Here is a 16,184-nt window from a genome sequence, read left to right on the forward strand (position 1 = left end):
ATTCTCTGATGATTGCCTCAGATCTTTTCTTGTGCTCAACAGGGAGTAACCTTCCATACAAGACTCTCATCCCCCCCATTACCACCAAGTGAAAAAGGGGATGTGCTGCGGTATATTTCAGAATAAAGAGATAATGGTGCTCATATAGCCTATTTTTTTCCTCTCCCATTATATCTAATGAGAGTGGACATTGCCTCTTGCCTCAGGACAGCTGTAGGGAGAGAGAGAGAGAGAGAGATAGAATAAGGGGAGGAGGCATGGTTGTGTCCCAATAGGCGACGCGCTATCTAGTCCCGGTGACAACGATCACCCCCCACCCTCCCCCCTTTAAACCAATGTTGCCATGTGGCGCATATTATAAGCGACTTTGGGCTTCTTTTTCTGTAAAGTTGCTTGTAAAAATTGGTAGTTGCGGGTTGCGGTTTTTAGGGCTTGTTTCTAAAGTGTACTTGTTTATTTAGGCTTGCTTCCATTTTTTTTAAATTATTATATAAACCAGTGGTTCTCAATTATTTTCACGAACATGTATTGTGCCCAGGGGAGCATTTGTGTTGTTAAAATGTAAACTGTAAATGTAAAATAATAAGTTAAAATCCAAATATCGCAGCGCATTGTGAGCTTATCGGCCATTTACAAATAGCCGGTCTAAAGAGCTCATGTGGCCTAGTTGCTTCTTTTGGCCTTGTTTTCATAGACCTGGTTGCTTGTTTCTCTCACAACGTATGGCAACACTGCCTGTTAAAACACACTCTCTCCTCTCCTCCTCCTCCAGCCCCTGCAGTTCCATTATCTCCTCTCCTCGTTCATTCGTATGTGTTCGTGTGCGGGCCGGGACAGACTGCACGGTAGTATCATCATGGTTTTCGGGGCTTTTCAGTAAAACAAAAAAAAAGCCCATTTCTTGGCTAGCAAGTCGGACGGACGGTCGGAGTGTCTAAACAAGAACGTATGACATAGATGTCAAGTTGGAGTGGTGACAGTAAAAAAAAAAAGCCCATTTATAGGCCAGCAAGTCGGACGGTCGGACTGTGTCTCCTATAGGCCAACATCGGGGGACGCAACGGAACGCAGGCATCCAGAAGAGAACATACACCGAGCATCTCTCTCTCCCATCTCTCTCTCCCCCCCAACCCAACACCAACAGCACTGCACATCACATCAGCCCCGGGTGGATCACACCGCAGCGGACCCTCTTCCCTTGGATCGGGTAAGATTCTAAAAGCAATCTGTCAACAGATAGCTTAAATATTTAGCAGAGCAGCGCTGAATTGTTAATAATAGGCTGGAGACGAGCGGATGGCTTTGACAGCGACGCTGCAGAGCCGGACTGTGGGGCACAATGTTGCTGCTGCTGCTGCCTGCAGTGTTGCCATGTCCGTTTATTATACGCGACTTTGGGCTTGTTTTTCCTGTAAAGTTGCTTGCAAATATTGGTAGTTGCGGGTTGCGTTTTTTTTGACTGTTTTTTAAGTGTAGTTGATTTTTTTTTATTATTGATTTAACAGTCCTCAAACATTTGCACGTCAGTATGTCTCCGCAGACCCCCATCAGAATGTTTTTCCGCCAAATATATATTCCAAATGTTATTTCACTTTTTCATTTCAAGAGCAGTTTTAAATGTGAGCTTGTAGATCGGCTATTTTCAAATAGCCAATGTATGTGGCCCTAGTAATACTGCATTAGGTTTAAAGTGCTCGTGTAGCCTAGAGTCGCTTCTCTTGGGCTTGTTTTCATAGACCTGGCTGCTTATTTCTCTCACAAAATCTGGCAACGGTGGCTGCCTGCTGCTGTAGTGCTATTGTTTATCAGGACACTAGTGTTTCCACGGCAATGTGTGTGTGTGTGTGGGGGGGAGAAGCGACTAAATAGGCTACGCCGGTCAGTATAGAGGTGACACACAACCTGCACCAATTCAGTAGGCAGGTATTAGGCCTAGGCTATTATAGCTACCGTTAGGACAGTTTGTGTAAATAGTAAATACTATCCATGGCTATCACTTGGTTTGGTGACAGCAATTTGCCCCGTGGACCGTGTCATTTTTTTGGGGCACAAAATGGACGATAGTCAAAATGCATTGATTATAAAGTAAATCATTTGTCTATCGCAGATAACGGTCTAGTCGGACAGATATACAGTAGGTGTTTTTTTTATGAATGAAGCATCATGGTGCGTATATCCCTATGTGGGACATCATGATGGGGTGACAGATGCGCTTGGTGCGATCGTGCTTCATTCAACTCTGCTGTTCCTTCTTTCCTGACAAATCGATGCTTGAAAGAAAGAAAGAGAGAAAGAAAGAAAGAAAGAAAGCACACAGTCTGTCTGATCATTTGTTATTGTCCGCCAGAGAGTAAAGTGAAACGATGTTCCTGTTTCACTAGTACTACTGTGTAATGACGTGACAGTGCTCAGAGCGCGTCACTGTGCTAGTGCTGCTGCACCAGAAAGATCTGCCCTTGTCCCACAGACTCACAGTCCCTCGTTCATCGTGTCTCTATTTCTCGTGTCATGTGTCAAATCAAATGTGTCATTTATCATTTCATGTTTACCAGTGCTTCTCAAATCTTTTCATGTCAAGGACCCCAAAATTGATATATTTTTGGCCGTGAACCCCCACCTGAAGTGCCAGGGACCCCCAGAATGTTAAAAAAATATATCAACATCAACATTTTCAAAAATAGCAGATGTACGCTCATAGCGTGTCACAAAGGTTGTATATCTGCTATTTTTTAATAGCCAAAAGTATAAAATATGGTTAAAGTGGTTGAAATGATTGTGACGCTATAGGCCTATTAACACATTTTGCTGGGGACCCCCTGGTATCCCCCCAAGGACCCCTGGGGGTGCCCGGACCCCACTTTGAGAACCAATGATGTATACTACTGAAGATAAAGGCAGTGGAGTATGAGACCCGTTATTTATTGAGCCGGTAGACGGCGGCATACTGTATTTCAGCCGTCCATCAGTGTTTCAAAGGGATCATACCTTGTGGCCACAAGCAGGGGTGCATTGGTCTTGGGACGTGGTAACACGCCATGCAACCCCTTTTTTGAGCACGAGCACGCACACGCATCGATTTAAAACAACCCTTAATTCACACCTCAACAAAGAATACAAAGGCTCCCGACTGCTGTCCATTGTGTGACCTGTAGTGTAGGTGACGTCATTAAAATAGCATCCCACCACTAACAAAATCACCAATACAACACTGGCCACAAGGGTACGCTATATTAATTATAAGACGCTATTAAGGCCTTAAACAAATGAAGACAGACCTTTGCCTAACTTTCATAGCTTTAAGATAAGATTTAAACTATTATGATCCACAAAATCCAGGTGACTTTAAGCAGCAACAGCAGTAAGGGTGAAACACATGAGAGCTACTGGTAAGAACAGACATATAAGAATAAACATTAATTAAATTAAATTATTAAATAAACAGATTAGTGTCTAACACTAGACATGTCCACTTGGTCTGATGAGCTAACATATGTAGCTATATTATATCAGTAAATGTAGAATCTGAATATGCATCGATCACCAGTATGAATTGATATACTGTATGTACAGATTATCAACAGTGAATATGATTCTGATATAGGTACAGTGTCAATCAGAAGTTAGCAGTGAGTAGCTGGATAATGTATGTACAGTCTATCATCAGTGAATATGAATAAAATGAGTACATAGTCTGTCAACAATGAATATATGAGTGAATATAATTCTCACACCCGTTATCCTTAACAGGCACCAGTCGCGGTCCTGTAGTGTACATGTCATCCTGGTAGTTCAGTTACTTCCCATGCCAGCGTTGGCATTAGCCACTGAGACGTATTGATTTAGTAAAATTCTAAAGTCATTTGGGAGCTAAATAGCAGTTATAGGTCTAAAGCCACTATGGTCATTCTCTGATTGTCATTAGTGGCCCCATAATGAACGTAATGATGAGCATGGCAGTGTCGTGGTCATTATTGGTTCCTTCTGACCTAAGGTTAATGGGATCTTGGTGCCTGAGGAAAGGTGCTACACATTGATTAATATTTCATGCTGATTTTTCTAAGGCAGAAACGCTCTCTGCTTGAGTCGTTTGTGGCATGTGGTCTCGGAATAAGTAGTTTCTGTTAGTTAGTGATGTTTAGTTCCAGTGCCAGTGTTTACTCTTGCTAATGCTACCCAGGTTGTTACGTAAGAAGATAAACGGATGGTCTGGCGGCACCATCACTCTCTAAGTAACTCAGACACAACATACACACACGTGCCTTAATTGTGCATAACATGCATAGATAGACACATAGATACATGAACACACACACACACACACACACACACACACACACACACACACACACACACACACACACACACACACACACACACACACACACACAGAGTTTATAAACAGGTAGTATTCAGTGTCATATGCCATTCAGTTCAGCTAAGGGCTGAGAGAGAGAGAGAGAGAGAGATTTGAAGACTCTTGATATTTTACAACTAAGCTTTTAATGCCAACAATGCAGTCAGACTCGGCTGTAGTTGTTATGGGGTGACGAGCAACTTGTCAAAGTCCTCTGTTATATGACATGACATGAAGGACCTGGACATGACATGAAGTCCCTCCAGGTCAAGTCCACCATTCCTTCCAGTCCTAGGATCTTGACTCAACTTTTAGCAACACTTAACCTGATCTACAAGCTCACACCGCATGGCGATGCGACGCGTTGTGCTCGCAGATCGGCTAGTTTTGCTATTCGTCCTACTACGAAGTATATAGGGCTTAAGTGGTTAAGTGCACAAAATGAGTTAGAGCAGACGAAAGTGCACGTGAGAGCGCATGCCAACAGACGCACAGCTTGACGACATAAATCCCAACATAGGTCTGTTCATCATTGGTGATTCATAAACAGAAAAAAACTAAACATTCATTTGATATTCTTTGACAACAATCATAGAATAATTTTATAACCTCCGGGTAGACACAATATAAAAAGAGTTTTCGATTAACTAAGTTATTAGTTCCGGATTTGACTGTGTACTGCAGTATTATGCCTTGCCAACACAGAATGCACATAGCAGTGACCTTTTTCCATTTGATATTCTTTTATAACAATCATAGAATAATGTTATAACCTCCGGGAAGGGCCTCCGGGTAGACACAATATAAAAAGAGATTTCGATTAACTAAGTTATTAGTTCCGGATTTGACTGTGTACTGCAGTAATATGCCTTTCCAACACAGAATGCACATGGCAGTGACCTTTTTCTGTTGTGATGCTGCTGATGTCTGTCCTCCTGACTGCATGTATAGACAGAATACATTAGCCATGCAAATGGCCTTCATGTCACTTTGAATTAGGGCTTCTGTACATTAACATGGATGCAGGAGAGCGATAGGTGTGGGAAGGTGAATTAGACTTGCAAAAACACCCACACACACGCACACACGCTTACACAGTGGCTCATCATCATTCAGCTTCTCTAAGTCAAGACACTGGTTCTCACAGTGGGGTCCGGGAACCCACAGGGGCCCTTCAGGTGGTTCCATGGGGTCCCCAGCAAAATGAGGAACAATTTACACACTTAAACCCCACGCTCTATTTTATTTCTCGGCTATTTGAAGCCGAGAATAGTTGATCTACATGCTCACAAAGCATCGCAATGCAATGTGTTGTGAGCTTGTAATAATGTTGAAATGTTTTAATTAGGGATGTCCGATATTATCGGCCTCCCGATATTATCGGCCGATATTAGCATAAAAATTGATATCGGGAAAATATCGGTATCGGTTTTTGAAAAAAACTGCTTTATAAATAAGTTACAGAAGTTCTTACTGTATATGGTGTGTGTGATATGAAATTTGAGCTTACCCTAATCACAATAATCCCCGCATATATCGGTATCGGTTGATATCGGTATCGGTAATTAAGAGTTGGACAATATCGGTATATCGGTTATCGGTAAAAAAGCCAATATCGGACAACCCTAGTTTTAATAACACAAATCTTCTCTTATGCGGGTCCCTGGCAGAAAAGCTTTTCAAATGGCGGTCCGCAGCAACATACACAACCTTGACAGTAAAATGTATGAGAACCACTGCTTTATCATAGACCTCCTCCTAGGGAGACAGGTGTGACCTTTGGGGCCCTTGGTGGGCTGAAGTGACAGGCAAGCAGGGCCACACCGGGGCGGGGATGACGCACCTCCCTCTACAGCTGTGGCCTGCTGTTTGTAAATCTTTTAATGGCATGATGGATACGGAGGGTCGTTTAAATAAAGAAGGACAAACTCTGAGGAGTTTATGGAAAAAGAGCGATAAGTCATTAAGCGGACAGCATCCGACACTTGGCTATAAACATTAGCCTTGGTTTTCAATGGCTTTTTGGCTTGGTATAAAACGGTAATATAGAGGAAATGGTGACGGTTATGCTTATCACATTATGGCTTTAGTGTTTTACAGTGCCATTAAAATGATCAGATACAATATTGTCTCTATCGGGCAGAAACCTTGTATCTCCATATTTCAACTTTAAAAATGTTCCACAAGTGAATACCCTATTTTGTCACACTGCGGTGTCACACAAAAGTAGCAAAATTAGCTATGTGTCACGTTGTGACTAGCTTGTAGATCTGCTATTTTTGATATTTTTGATTTTTTAAAAGTGAAAGTGCTTAAGTGTGTCTGTGGGTTTTATAAATATTGAACCAATGAAAGGTTTTAACAAGAGCTTGAGACTAAATAATAACTACATTGGATCCATTGAAACACAGGTGATTTATTTTTCCATTTCCTGAAATATGACATATGAGGTTCCCACCCGACACCGATGATATGCAGCTGCATAGCCATTAAATTACCTATCATAATTATCACCATGGTGACGATGGTTCATATTTCATTGTACAACAGATGTTAGAGCTGTGTCTACCTATCCGCTGTTTTTCTTAATTGTATTTCACTGTTATGAAATGGGTGGGTATGTAATATAAAACACCTGTAAAATTCCTAAACAATACTTTAGGTCAGACCCGATGAAGCTGTATGCAAAACGCAGTGTCGGCTGAGGCCTTTAACTTGCACTTGAAGCTGGAATAAAAGTCAGCCTTCTTGCGTGAGGCGAACTCCGTTTTAATTGCTCCTCTGATTTCTCCTGCCATCGCCTTCTACACCAAGAAGGAATAAGGGCCCTCAGCGCTGTGCAACCGGACATCAATTTGCTGAATGAGCCTAAAAGTGTGTATACTTTACAGTATGTGATTCCATATGGAAGGTGGGATGTGCTGTGCATATCATATGGAGCGTGGGGTGTGTATTCCTTATTCTACTGGGAGGGATATCTCCTGTTTGTCAGCAAACTTTGTGTATGCACATACATACACAAATAAATACTCTACAGAGTACATGGATAACCCATGTAGACACATATACCTATAGGCATTAATAAACATATATGACCCAGGAAGCTAGTTTTTCTACTTTACATGAACTGATGTAAAGGGCTTCCTAACCATGTTGTTGTTCTGACCAGTCTGAGGTGCTGCTGTCATGGGGTCAACAAATAAGTTGTTGGTAAGTTAAGATAAGAGTTGGTAAACATCTGAAAACATCTGATTGATCAAATATAGCCTATCATAAAATGTTATATAATGACCGGGCCAATCAGTGACTGCATTTCAACTGCTGTCTGTAAAACAGTGAATCTCATACTCTCTGCCTATGGGCCTAAGTCCAGACTGATACCGTGGAGGAACGTGTGAGTGAATCCACATCATCAGTCTGGCAATGCCAGGCTAGATCAATTAATAGTCATTGGGCTTGTTTGTTTTTGTTTGGCTACCCCCTCATGAGGAGGCCGAAGGCCAACTGATACATTTGCTCGCGGATCATTACAGACTTATCAGACAAAGATCGAGGGATATGAAAGATAAATTATAAATAAAACCGTCATTGTATGGGACGTTTCGGTTTAACCACTGTAAACCATGTCATATAGGCAAAAGTTTTCAGAAAATGTCAAGTTTAAAAAAAAAAAAGCAGATCTATAAGCTTGCGGTCCATTGTGAGCGTGTATATCTGCTATTTTCACTATTCGTCGTATGACAAAGTATATAGGGCTAATGTGATTGAAAGGCGTGTTCTCTTGTGAGAAAGGCAAACTTAGAATGCTAGTGTGGGTCTCCTCTCTCCTCCCCTCTACTCTCCTCTCTCCTCCAAGCTGAAAGGGAAGCCAATTACTCTCAGAACCCAGTGAGTTGTTGGGCTAATGAACTCAAGGGGAGCAAAGCATGTGTGTGTGTGTGTGTGTGTGTGTGTGTGTGTGTGTGTGTGTGTGTGTGTGTGTGTGTGTGTGTGTGTGTGTGTGTGTGTGTGTGTGTGTGTGTGTGTGTGTGTGTGTGTGTGTGTGTGTGTGTGTATACAAGACTTGTTGTTTTAGCATAAAGGCTCAACACCTCTCTACAGACAAGGCGGGGGAGCATGCTCTTTGTGCACTTCACTAATTAGCTCATTGTACATCATATCTCCTGCTTTTCCCCTCTTTTCATCGTGTCCGTCTCGTCTCTCTCTCTCTCTCTCTCTCTCTCTCTCTCTTTTGAAATAGGGCCTCTCTCCTCAGTGCACCCTCCATGGCGACGTTCTCCTTTGCTCCATTACTCTCACGACCATTAGATCTCCCCGGGCGTCCCTCCTCGATTTGTGCTCCACACACACACTTTACCGTACTTCCATCTTTCCTCATGCCATTTTATCCCCACTGCTCTCTCTCTCTCCTTCTTTCCATGCTTCCACCATAAAAGCTGGCTGAAGGAGAGAAGTGGCCATAATAACACACAACACCACCAAGCCCTTCACTCTAATAGTCTTGTATTATACTCTCAAGTCCCTGGGGATTCTCTCAATTTAGGTGCATCTGTTATTGCGTGAAGAGAATGCAGGCTTTTTCATGGAAGAATGGCCGGCAGCTATATCTATATTTTGGTGGTGTAAATGGAGTTTAGCGGTGGAGTACATTTTCTTCTTCTTTTTTCTAAGGATGGCCATGTCAATCACTTGCACTGCTCCATCACCTTCTGTCCCAAACAACATTTCTCTAAAACTATTGGCTGGATTGCTGTGGAATTTGCTGTACACATTGATTCAACTCTATTTGAGTGACCCCATAACCTTTCCTCTAGTCACGTGCATACTGCCTAGGGATGAGTTAGATTTTAAAAACCTTCATGACAGTGTTCAATATTGATTTTCATATTTCAAAATCGATCATCAACGTCATGCACACATACCCCCTAGCGCCTCACTCACCAAAATGTCAACTTTTCACACAAGATATCTCAACATCTAATGTTCAGATTGCATGGTGACCTGCATTTGTGACCCATGGTGATACTTTGTAGCTTTTTAATTATGGTTGTCTATTTTATTTAACTTTAAAGCTTATGCTGTTGTTTCACCCTTCAGGTGAATATTCAATATACTCCCCAGCTCTGGCACCGATAACAGTCTAAAACGTTTTCCACTTTTAGCCTCACTAGTGCGAGCACAGGGTTAAGTTCAAACCACTCTGGTCTGGTCGTTTGTAAGGAGCAGCACAGCCTCTAAGTGGTGCTAGTGAGGCTTTTAGACTCTTAGTCTTGTTCTTTTCTTGTCCCTTTCTGAAAGAGAAGAACAGCTGCGAGAACTGCAATGCCCTCAATAGCAGAGGCCCAATCAGAAATAGAAAAGTCGATCTGGTGCTGTGTGGCTCGGGTGCGTTTACAAGCAGCCGTGACAACTGCAGCCCTCGTTTCCCCTGCTGCTGCTGAAATCATACAGCAGCCTCTGGAGCAGCAATACACAATGGTCTTCAATCAAATCTGCCATCTGACTCTCCAGGGAAGGACATGATGTTGGTACGGCAAGAACCGCCACGGGTCTGGTGTGTTCTGTTTGATGCAGACTGTTGCGTTATTAGAGTATACATTTAGATACAGTATGACCCTTCCTTCAGTCCATATTTACCCAGGGAAAAAGTACACTGAAGGTAATTTAGATGATCTTTTCAGCAGCATTCTGCTTTTATGCACACAGTCCCCCGAGTGTTCCCTCTCGGTACTGGCCATTGAGCAGCTCTGCTGGATCATTTGTTGTTGGTGAGGTTCCTTGCTCAAGGGCACACTGAGGGAACGATGGGGGGGGGGGGGGGGGGTTCTCATTCATTTTCCCCACTTACAACCCTTCTGTTCACAAGCATGTATGCTTTCCTCACTGACTAATGCAGCAAACCAGAAACCACCCCCCCGATCATAGTCACTGGCTACGCTGTCCTACCTTCGGCTGGTTGGAAGTGACGTGCGCCCGCATGCATGTTTACCGTATGCTAGCTAGCTCGCCGCCCACAACAACAACTTGCCAACTCAGACACGGGTCGATGCACAAGCCCATCGGCTGATTGGTGAAGGCAAGGCACTCGCTCGCCCAGGGACTCGCTCGGTCTGCAGGCGTGCCCGACGAGTCTCAAGGCCTCGCTGTTGGTGTGCCTGCCTTGTTGTCAAGGGATCACAGTGAAAATCACAGCGATGTGGGGCGTGGTTTGCCGCATCTGTCAATGTTAAAAGCACTGACAGATGCTTGAGTACATTTGATAAGAGTTTTTACATGGCTCTAGTAGTGTTTTGATTGAAGGCTAGGTGAATGAAGGCGTCATTGCCTCGACAATCACCAGCAAACGTTTTTCTGCTAAATCCATCTGCCATGTGTTACAGCTCAACTACCACTCGTTTTTTTTTATCTTGCGCATTATGCAATATGAATGACAGAGAAAACAAAAGCAAGACATAACCTAAGAGAGAGGGAGTGAGGAACTGAAGGGAATTGGCGAGGAGGAGCGAGTCAGGAGACACAGAGAGAAAGAAAAGAGAGAGAGGTAGAAAGCGGTTGAGATAGTAGAAAGTAAGACGGAAGCAAAGTGAGTGGGCCGGGGGAAGGTAATGATCAGAGAGAATGTGTGAATCTCGCACCTCTTCACCAGGTTGATGTGTGAACTTTTACATGTGCGCCTGCACGATGCGAGGGGGAGGATGAGGGGGAGTGGGAGGAAGAGAAGTGAAGAGAAAATCGTCTGAAACGTGTGATGTGATTCAACTTAGCCCCAGAGGTAACCCTACCTACCAGCATGCACCGCACGAGCCGCAGCGTTGCATTGTGGGATTGAATCTGTCCCGACTGGCGGGGGGGGGGGGGGGGGGGGGGGGGGGTGCGACACGATCTGTATTAGTGAGTGAAGGGGAAATTCTTGCTGAGCTGGCCGCTGGCCTTCCTGACAGAAGTGGGGGTGCGCGTGTATTTTTAGACCCTTCCTCTCCCCTTTCGTCATCGGCACAGGAAATGGGAAAGCGAGACGTCTATAATGTGGCGAGTCGGCATGGCATACTTTTCCAATCATCCCTCTCTTTTTTACCCCCCCGTTTCCTGAGTCTTCAGAGTTAGGCTCATTCCCAAGCTTTTCCCTGCCTCCCACAATGTTGCTGGGTGGATGCCTCTGCCTTATTTGGGAATTTTGGGAGTTGTGAATGTATGCTTTAGACATAATGTCCCTCACACACACACACACACACACACACAGGAGTAACCACTGGACTGATCAGCGCCACATTTAGTGTGCATGCTGCCAGCACGCCATGTAAGTAGCTCCATGCATTTCAACTGTTTGAATACTTTTTGAAATGTTTATCTTCAGTTTTATAATGGATCAATGGCTGTCAGATCAGGCTGAAACCCAAATACAGAGTCATACCGCATAGATATGTCATAGGTGACTGACGTCATGGAATGGCCACAGGAAGTCAAGAGATCATTGGCAACCTCTTGATCCGGTCTCTCCCTTGAGCCGAATGCAGAGAGAACTGAACATGACATTAGATAAGCTAAATCTGAGTTAGATTATGGTTTTCAGAACACAAAGCGAAGGCACACATCCTTGTTGTGTAATTGCATTTCCATTTGCGAACAGTTTGGTTCGGAGCACTTTAATAACGTACAGTAGGTTGTATTCAATTATTGATTTTAGTCCCTGTGGGAAAGCAACACAAAAGAAAAGAAAATGAATGAATGAATATTTACTACTGCCAGACAGTTGAGGAGAGGCAACAATACATTTCTAAATCCACAACTATAGAAGTCTGCAGTCGCTGTCACCTACAATAGAAACTCAACTGCATGTTATCACATAGTTGATTACAGGCTATTCAGGTTAATAGCTCACCAGACGAAGGTTTGTTGTAAAATACAGACGAGAATCGGAACTCAGCAAAGCACCTTCATTCCAATGCGAAACAAGGTATCTGGTCAAGGCATATTTAACAAATGTCTAATGTCATTAGTGACATGCTACTGATTCCAGATACAGTGCAGTGGTAAACACAAATGATAACCGTTCAACCAACTGTGTCATGGATCAGTGCTGTGCAAACTCTTTTGGCCTCCGAACTGTCATCGAAAAGACTAATTACAGAGCATTGTCCTTTGCCTTATATTAATGCGAGGACTTTTCGACAAGGACTCCACTGCATCCATCCCCCATGCACACACACAAAACTGCAATGCAGAATGAACTGCAGTATCTTAACTTATTTATTTTCCTTTCACTCTCACCTTTGCCTCTGTGTTTCTAAGTCGTGCAGAGCTGTCTGCAATGAGACTTGAATTTCCCTCCAGGGATCGATAAAGGTTTATCTTATCTTAGAATCAGAGAAGTACTGAGTTTCAGCGTACTTTACAGGAGTGGTTCTCAAACATTTTCATGTGAAGGACCCCAAAAAGTATATGTATTAGGACCCCCATTTGAAAAAAGTTTGTGCCAGGCACCCCCATACGAGAAGATTTGCAAAAATAGCACATCTGTGAGCTTGTAGCTCGGCTACTTTTGAATAGCCTTAATATTATAAAATAGGGCTTTAACTGTTGCTCATTTTGCTGAGGACCCCTGGAACCCTCTTAGGACCCCTGGTGGACCCCAGACACCACTTTGAGAACCAGTGGCATACAGCACATCATGTACCCACACATTCAGTGCTGTACGAATAACAGGAACTCACATGAAGTGCAAAGAGGCACGCCACCCGAGACATGCTGGGGAAGAGAGATATACTACTCATTATATCACACTACATAGTACACACACTCTCTCAACATTCAGGATTCTATCGCTATATCGTCGCTGTCGGGTGGAAACCTCGTATTTACAAAACAGAAGGGCATTCGTTTATGAAGAAAATAAAACGTTGAAATATGGAGATACAGGGTTTCTGCCTGACCGCGACGACATGCAGTTCACATGCCCAGGCACACTCACGAACACACAAACACACACAATTACGAATGGCATAATCCCCCCTCCACCCCCACACACAAAGTCCTAATTATCATTACTATCATAATCAGTGGGGTAAAAAGTACTCAAATGTTTTACTTAAGTAAAAGTACCAAAAGTAGAAAGTACTCATTATGCAGTATGTCCCGTTTCACAAATTTTCAAATGTATAAAAACCTTTTGAAAATAGCAGATCTACAATTTCACAGTGCGTTGCATCGCATCGCGACGCACTGTGAGCTTGTAGATCGGCTATTTTCAAAAGGCCGAAATGTATAGGGCTGAAGTGGGTAATGTATGTGTTGTAATAATAATCAAAATCTACAAAGTAACTAGTAACTTAAGTTTTCAAATAATTGTAGTGGAGTAAAAGTACAATATTTGCCTCTGAGATGTAGTGGAGTTGGAAATACTCAAGTAAAGTACAAATACCTCAAAATTGTACTCAAGTACAGTACGTAAGTAAATGTACTTTCCACCACTGATCATAATCATTACTTCACAATTATCAAAGAAATGTGTGTGTGTGTGTGTGTGTGTGTGCGCGTGTGATAATATGTGAGGGCGAGAAGGCAGGCGGAACACGGTATCATCTCCTGCCAGAGCAGGTGGAAAAACAGAAATGGCCGCCGTGAGAGAGGTGGAGATCGACCGTGAAATAGGGGAAAAGCGAAAAAGGAAACGGAGAGGGATGAGAGGTGTGAGAGCCAGAGGGGTCGTACTGTAACCTTGTCATGAATGCATGTGCCAGCGAGCAGCTGGAACAGACCAAAGCGCCCTCAGAAGCGCCCACCCCTAACATCTCGCCTCCCGCATCCCCCATCTGCCCTTCAATCCACCACCACCACCTCTCCTTCACATGATAAGACCTCTGTCTCTCTCTCTTGCCGTCCGTCCATTGCACCCTGCATTCAGCAAGGTTATAATCTTGATAGGAGACTAGATATCGTCCGATATTTTCGATATTGTGATATGGCATTAATTTAAGCCCAATTTTATACTTTAAAAATGTTTCAATATTTTCCGAAAATAACCGATCTACAGTAGATCAGCTATTCTATTTCTTTTTTTTACCATTTGAAAATGTAGAAAATCAAAATACGATATTAACATCACAATATCGATATCGAGGTATTTGGTCAAAATATTGAATTATAAAATTGTGTCCATATTGCCAGCACCAATTTCCTCTTTCTGTTTTCGCTCTCGACTGCTCTCTCTCTCTCACTCTCTCCATCCATCCCTCTCCCCGATTGGTTTTTGTTTGCTTGGATTTTCTCTCCCCTTTTGTTGCCAGGTCCAATCTCTCTCATCAGTGTTCCGTTCGTTCTGTTCTGTCCTGGCTGTCCGTCCGACATGCTGGTGACGGTGCTTCTGTCTCTGCAACTACTCTCATCTCTCCGCCACTCAAGTTCTCCTTGACCTCAATAACTTCCATCGCCGCTGGCGGTGTGGGAAGGAAGTCGATGCTGTGAGAATAATTGCAAACTTCATCTGGGGAGGGATTTGTGTATGTGTGGCTGTGTGGCTGTGTGTGTGTGTGTGTGTGTGTGTGTGTGTGTGTGTGCACGTGCGCCTAACAATGCACACACATTGGTCTTTTAGGTTCTTGCCACTGTGCTAGTGTGGTCCCGATGCTCTGGGACGTGAGCTAAAATAATACGCTCTAATGCCTCGAAAGCCCTTCACCCAAGAGGCCTCTCACAATAAGGGATGTCCCGTTTTTAGAGTCCTCACAGACCTCAGAAAGCGGCACAATAACCCTTTCAGCGCTCCACTCGTGTGCGATCCAGTTCAAAGGCAACCGGATACTGTGGGCCAACTTGAAAGCTGAGAGTTTTTTTGATTCGGTGTCCTGTTTAACTTGTCCTTACACTATTGTTTTACTGACGTGTGCGTTCAAACTGGGGTACGGAATGGAGACACTGAGAAGTGTGAATTCTAAACATGAACTTCCTCGTGGATAACTGGATACCTCCAAGTGCATAATGCAAAACAGCCTCCACAGAGTGTTAACCACTTACATTATATCCTATACTTAGTTGACCATATTCCCAAAGGCTTTATACTATAGGCCCCCTCCTGTTTTCGCACTAACACATTGCTCTTAACTGAAATTGTGAGCTTGTAGATCTGCTATTTTCGCAGAATGTTAGCCCCAGAATAGAGATGCTAAAAGCCTGCATTCGTGCCAGAACTTGAGCACATCACGGAGACTCAAACACATTTGCACCAAGCAGTAATTGGCTCGTTCCTTCAAACGAGAGCACCGGGGATGTTCAAGAGTTGAACCTTGACCTGTCTGCACCGTGGTGACATACTTTCTTTTTATCAAGCGGATCAGACAGGCAGTGAAACCAGGACACCAGGACAGGACTCGCAGTGTCAGGCCAACACAGCGCGGGAACCTGAACCCACTTTTGGTAGTGGGTAATGAGGAACAGAGAGTGAGAGAGTCCAGAGGGAGAGCGAGTGAGTGAGAGCTTTGTGGACATCAGTGGTGGACACTGTATGGACAGTAATGAATTTACTTGAGTACTTAAGTCCATTTTTGTAGTATCTGTACTTGACTTTCACTCCATTACGTCTTTTTGTTGTTGCCCGTTATCCCTTTTTTCTCTCCAATTTAGTTGTTATGCCAATGTATTCCTCCCCACACACATTTATGTGTGTTGTCACTGCTGTTGTATCCAACTGACTCACCTGCCAGTGAGGAGCCCCCACCGGGAAGACGTAGAGCCTCTGTCCTACTCCTCCTGCCCAACACTCCCTGCTAAAACAGGTGCTCCCTGCCCCAGCCCGTAGGAATACATGATCACCCTCCCCGCCCGGCTTCCCTCCCCA

General features: G+C 43.7%; 1 protein-coding gene across 1 annotated transcript in view; it reads left to right on the forward strand.

The window, feature by feature from the left end:
- The first annotated feature begins 864 nt into the window (after positions 1-864).
- The window catches only part of LOC311062040 (hippocalcin-like protein 1), a 44,831-nt gene continuing 29,511 nt past the window's right edge, over positions 865-16,184 (forward strand). Inside the window, exon 1 of the mRNA XM_084080800.1 lies at positions 865-1,207. The gene's annotated coding sequence lies outside the window, so the exon portion shown is untranslated. The remainder of the gene's footprint in view (positions 1,208-16,184) is intronic.

The sequence above is a fragment of the Gymnoscopelus microlampas genome (genome assembly GCF_963454915.1).
Source record: "Gymnoscopelus microlampas genome assembly, chromosome: 15".
In the NCBI taxonomy this organism is placed as follows: Eukaryota; Metazoa; Chordata; class Actinopteri; order Myctophiformes; family Myctophidae; genus Gymnoscopelus; species Gymnoscopelus microlampas.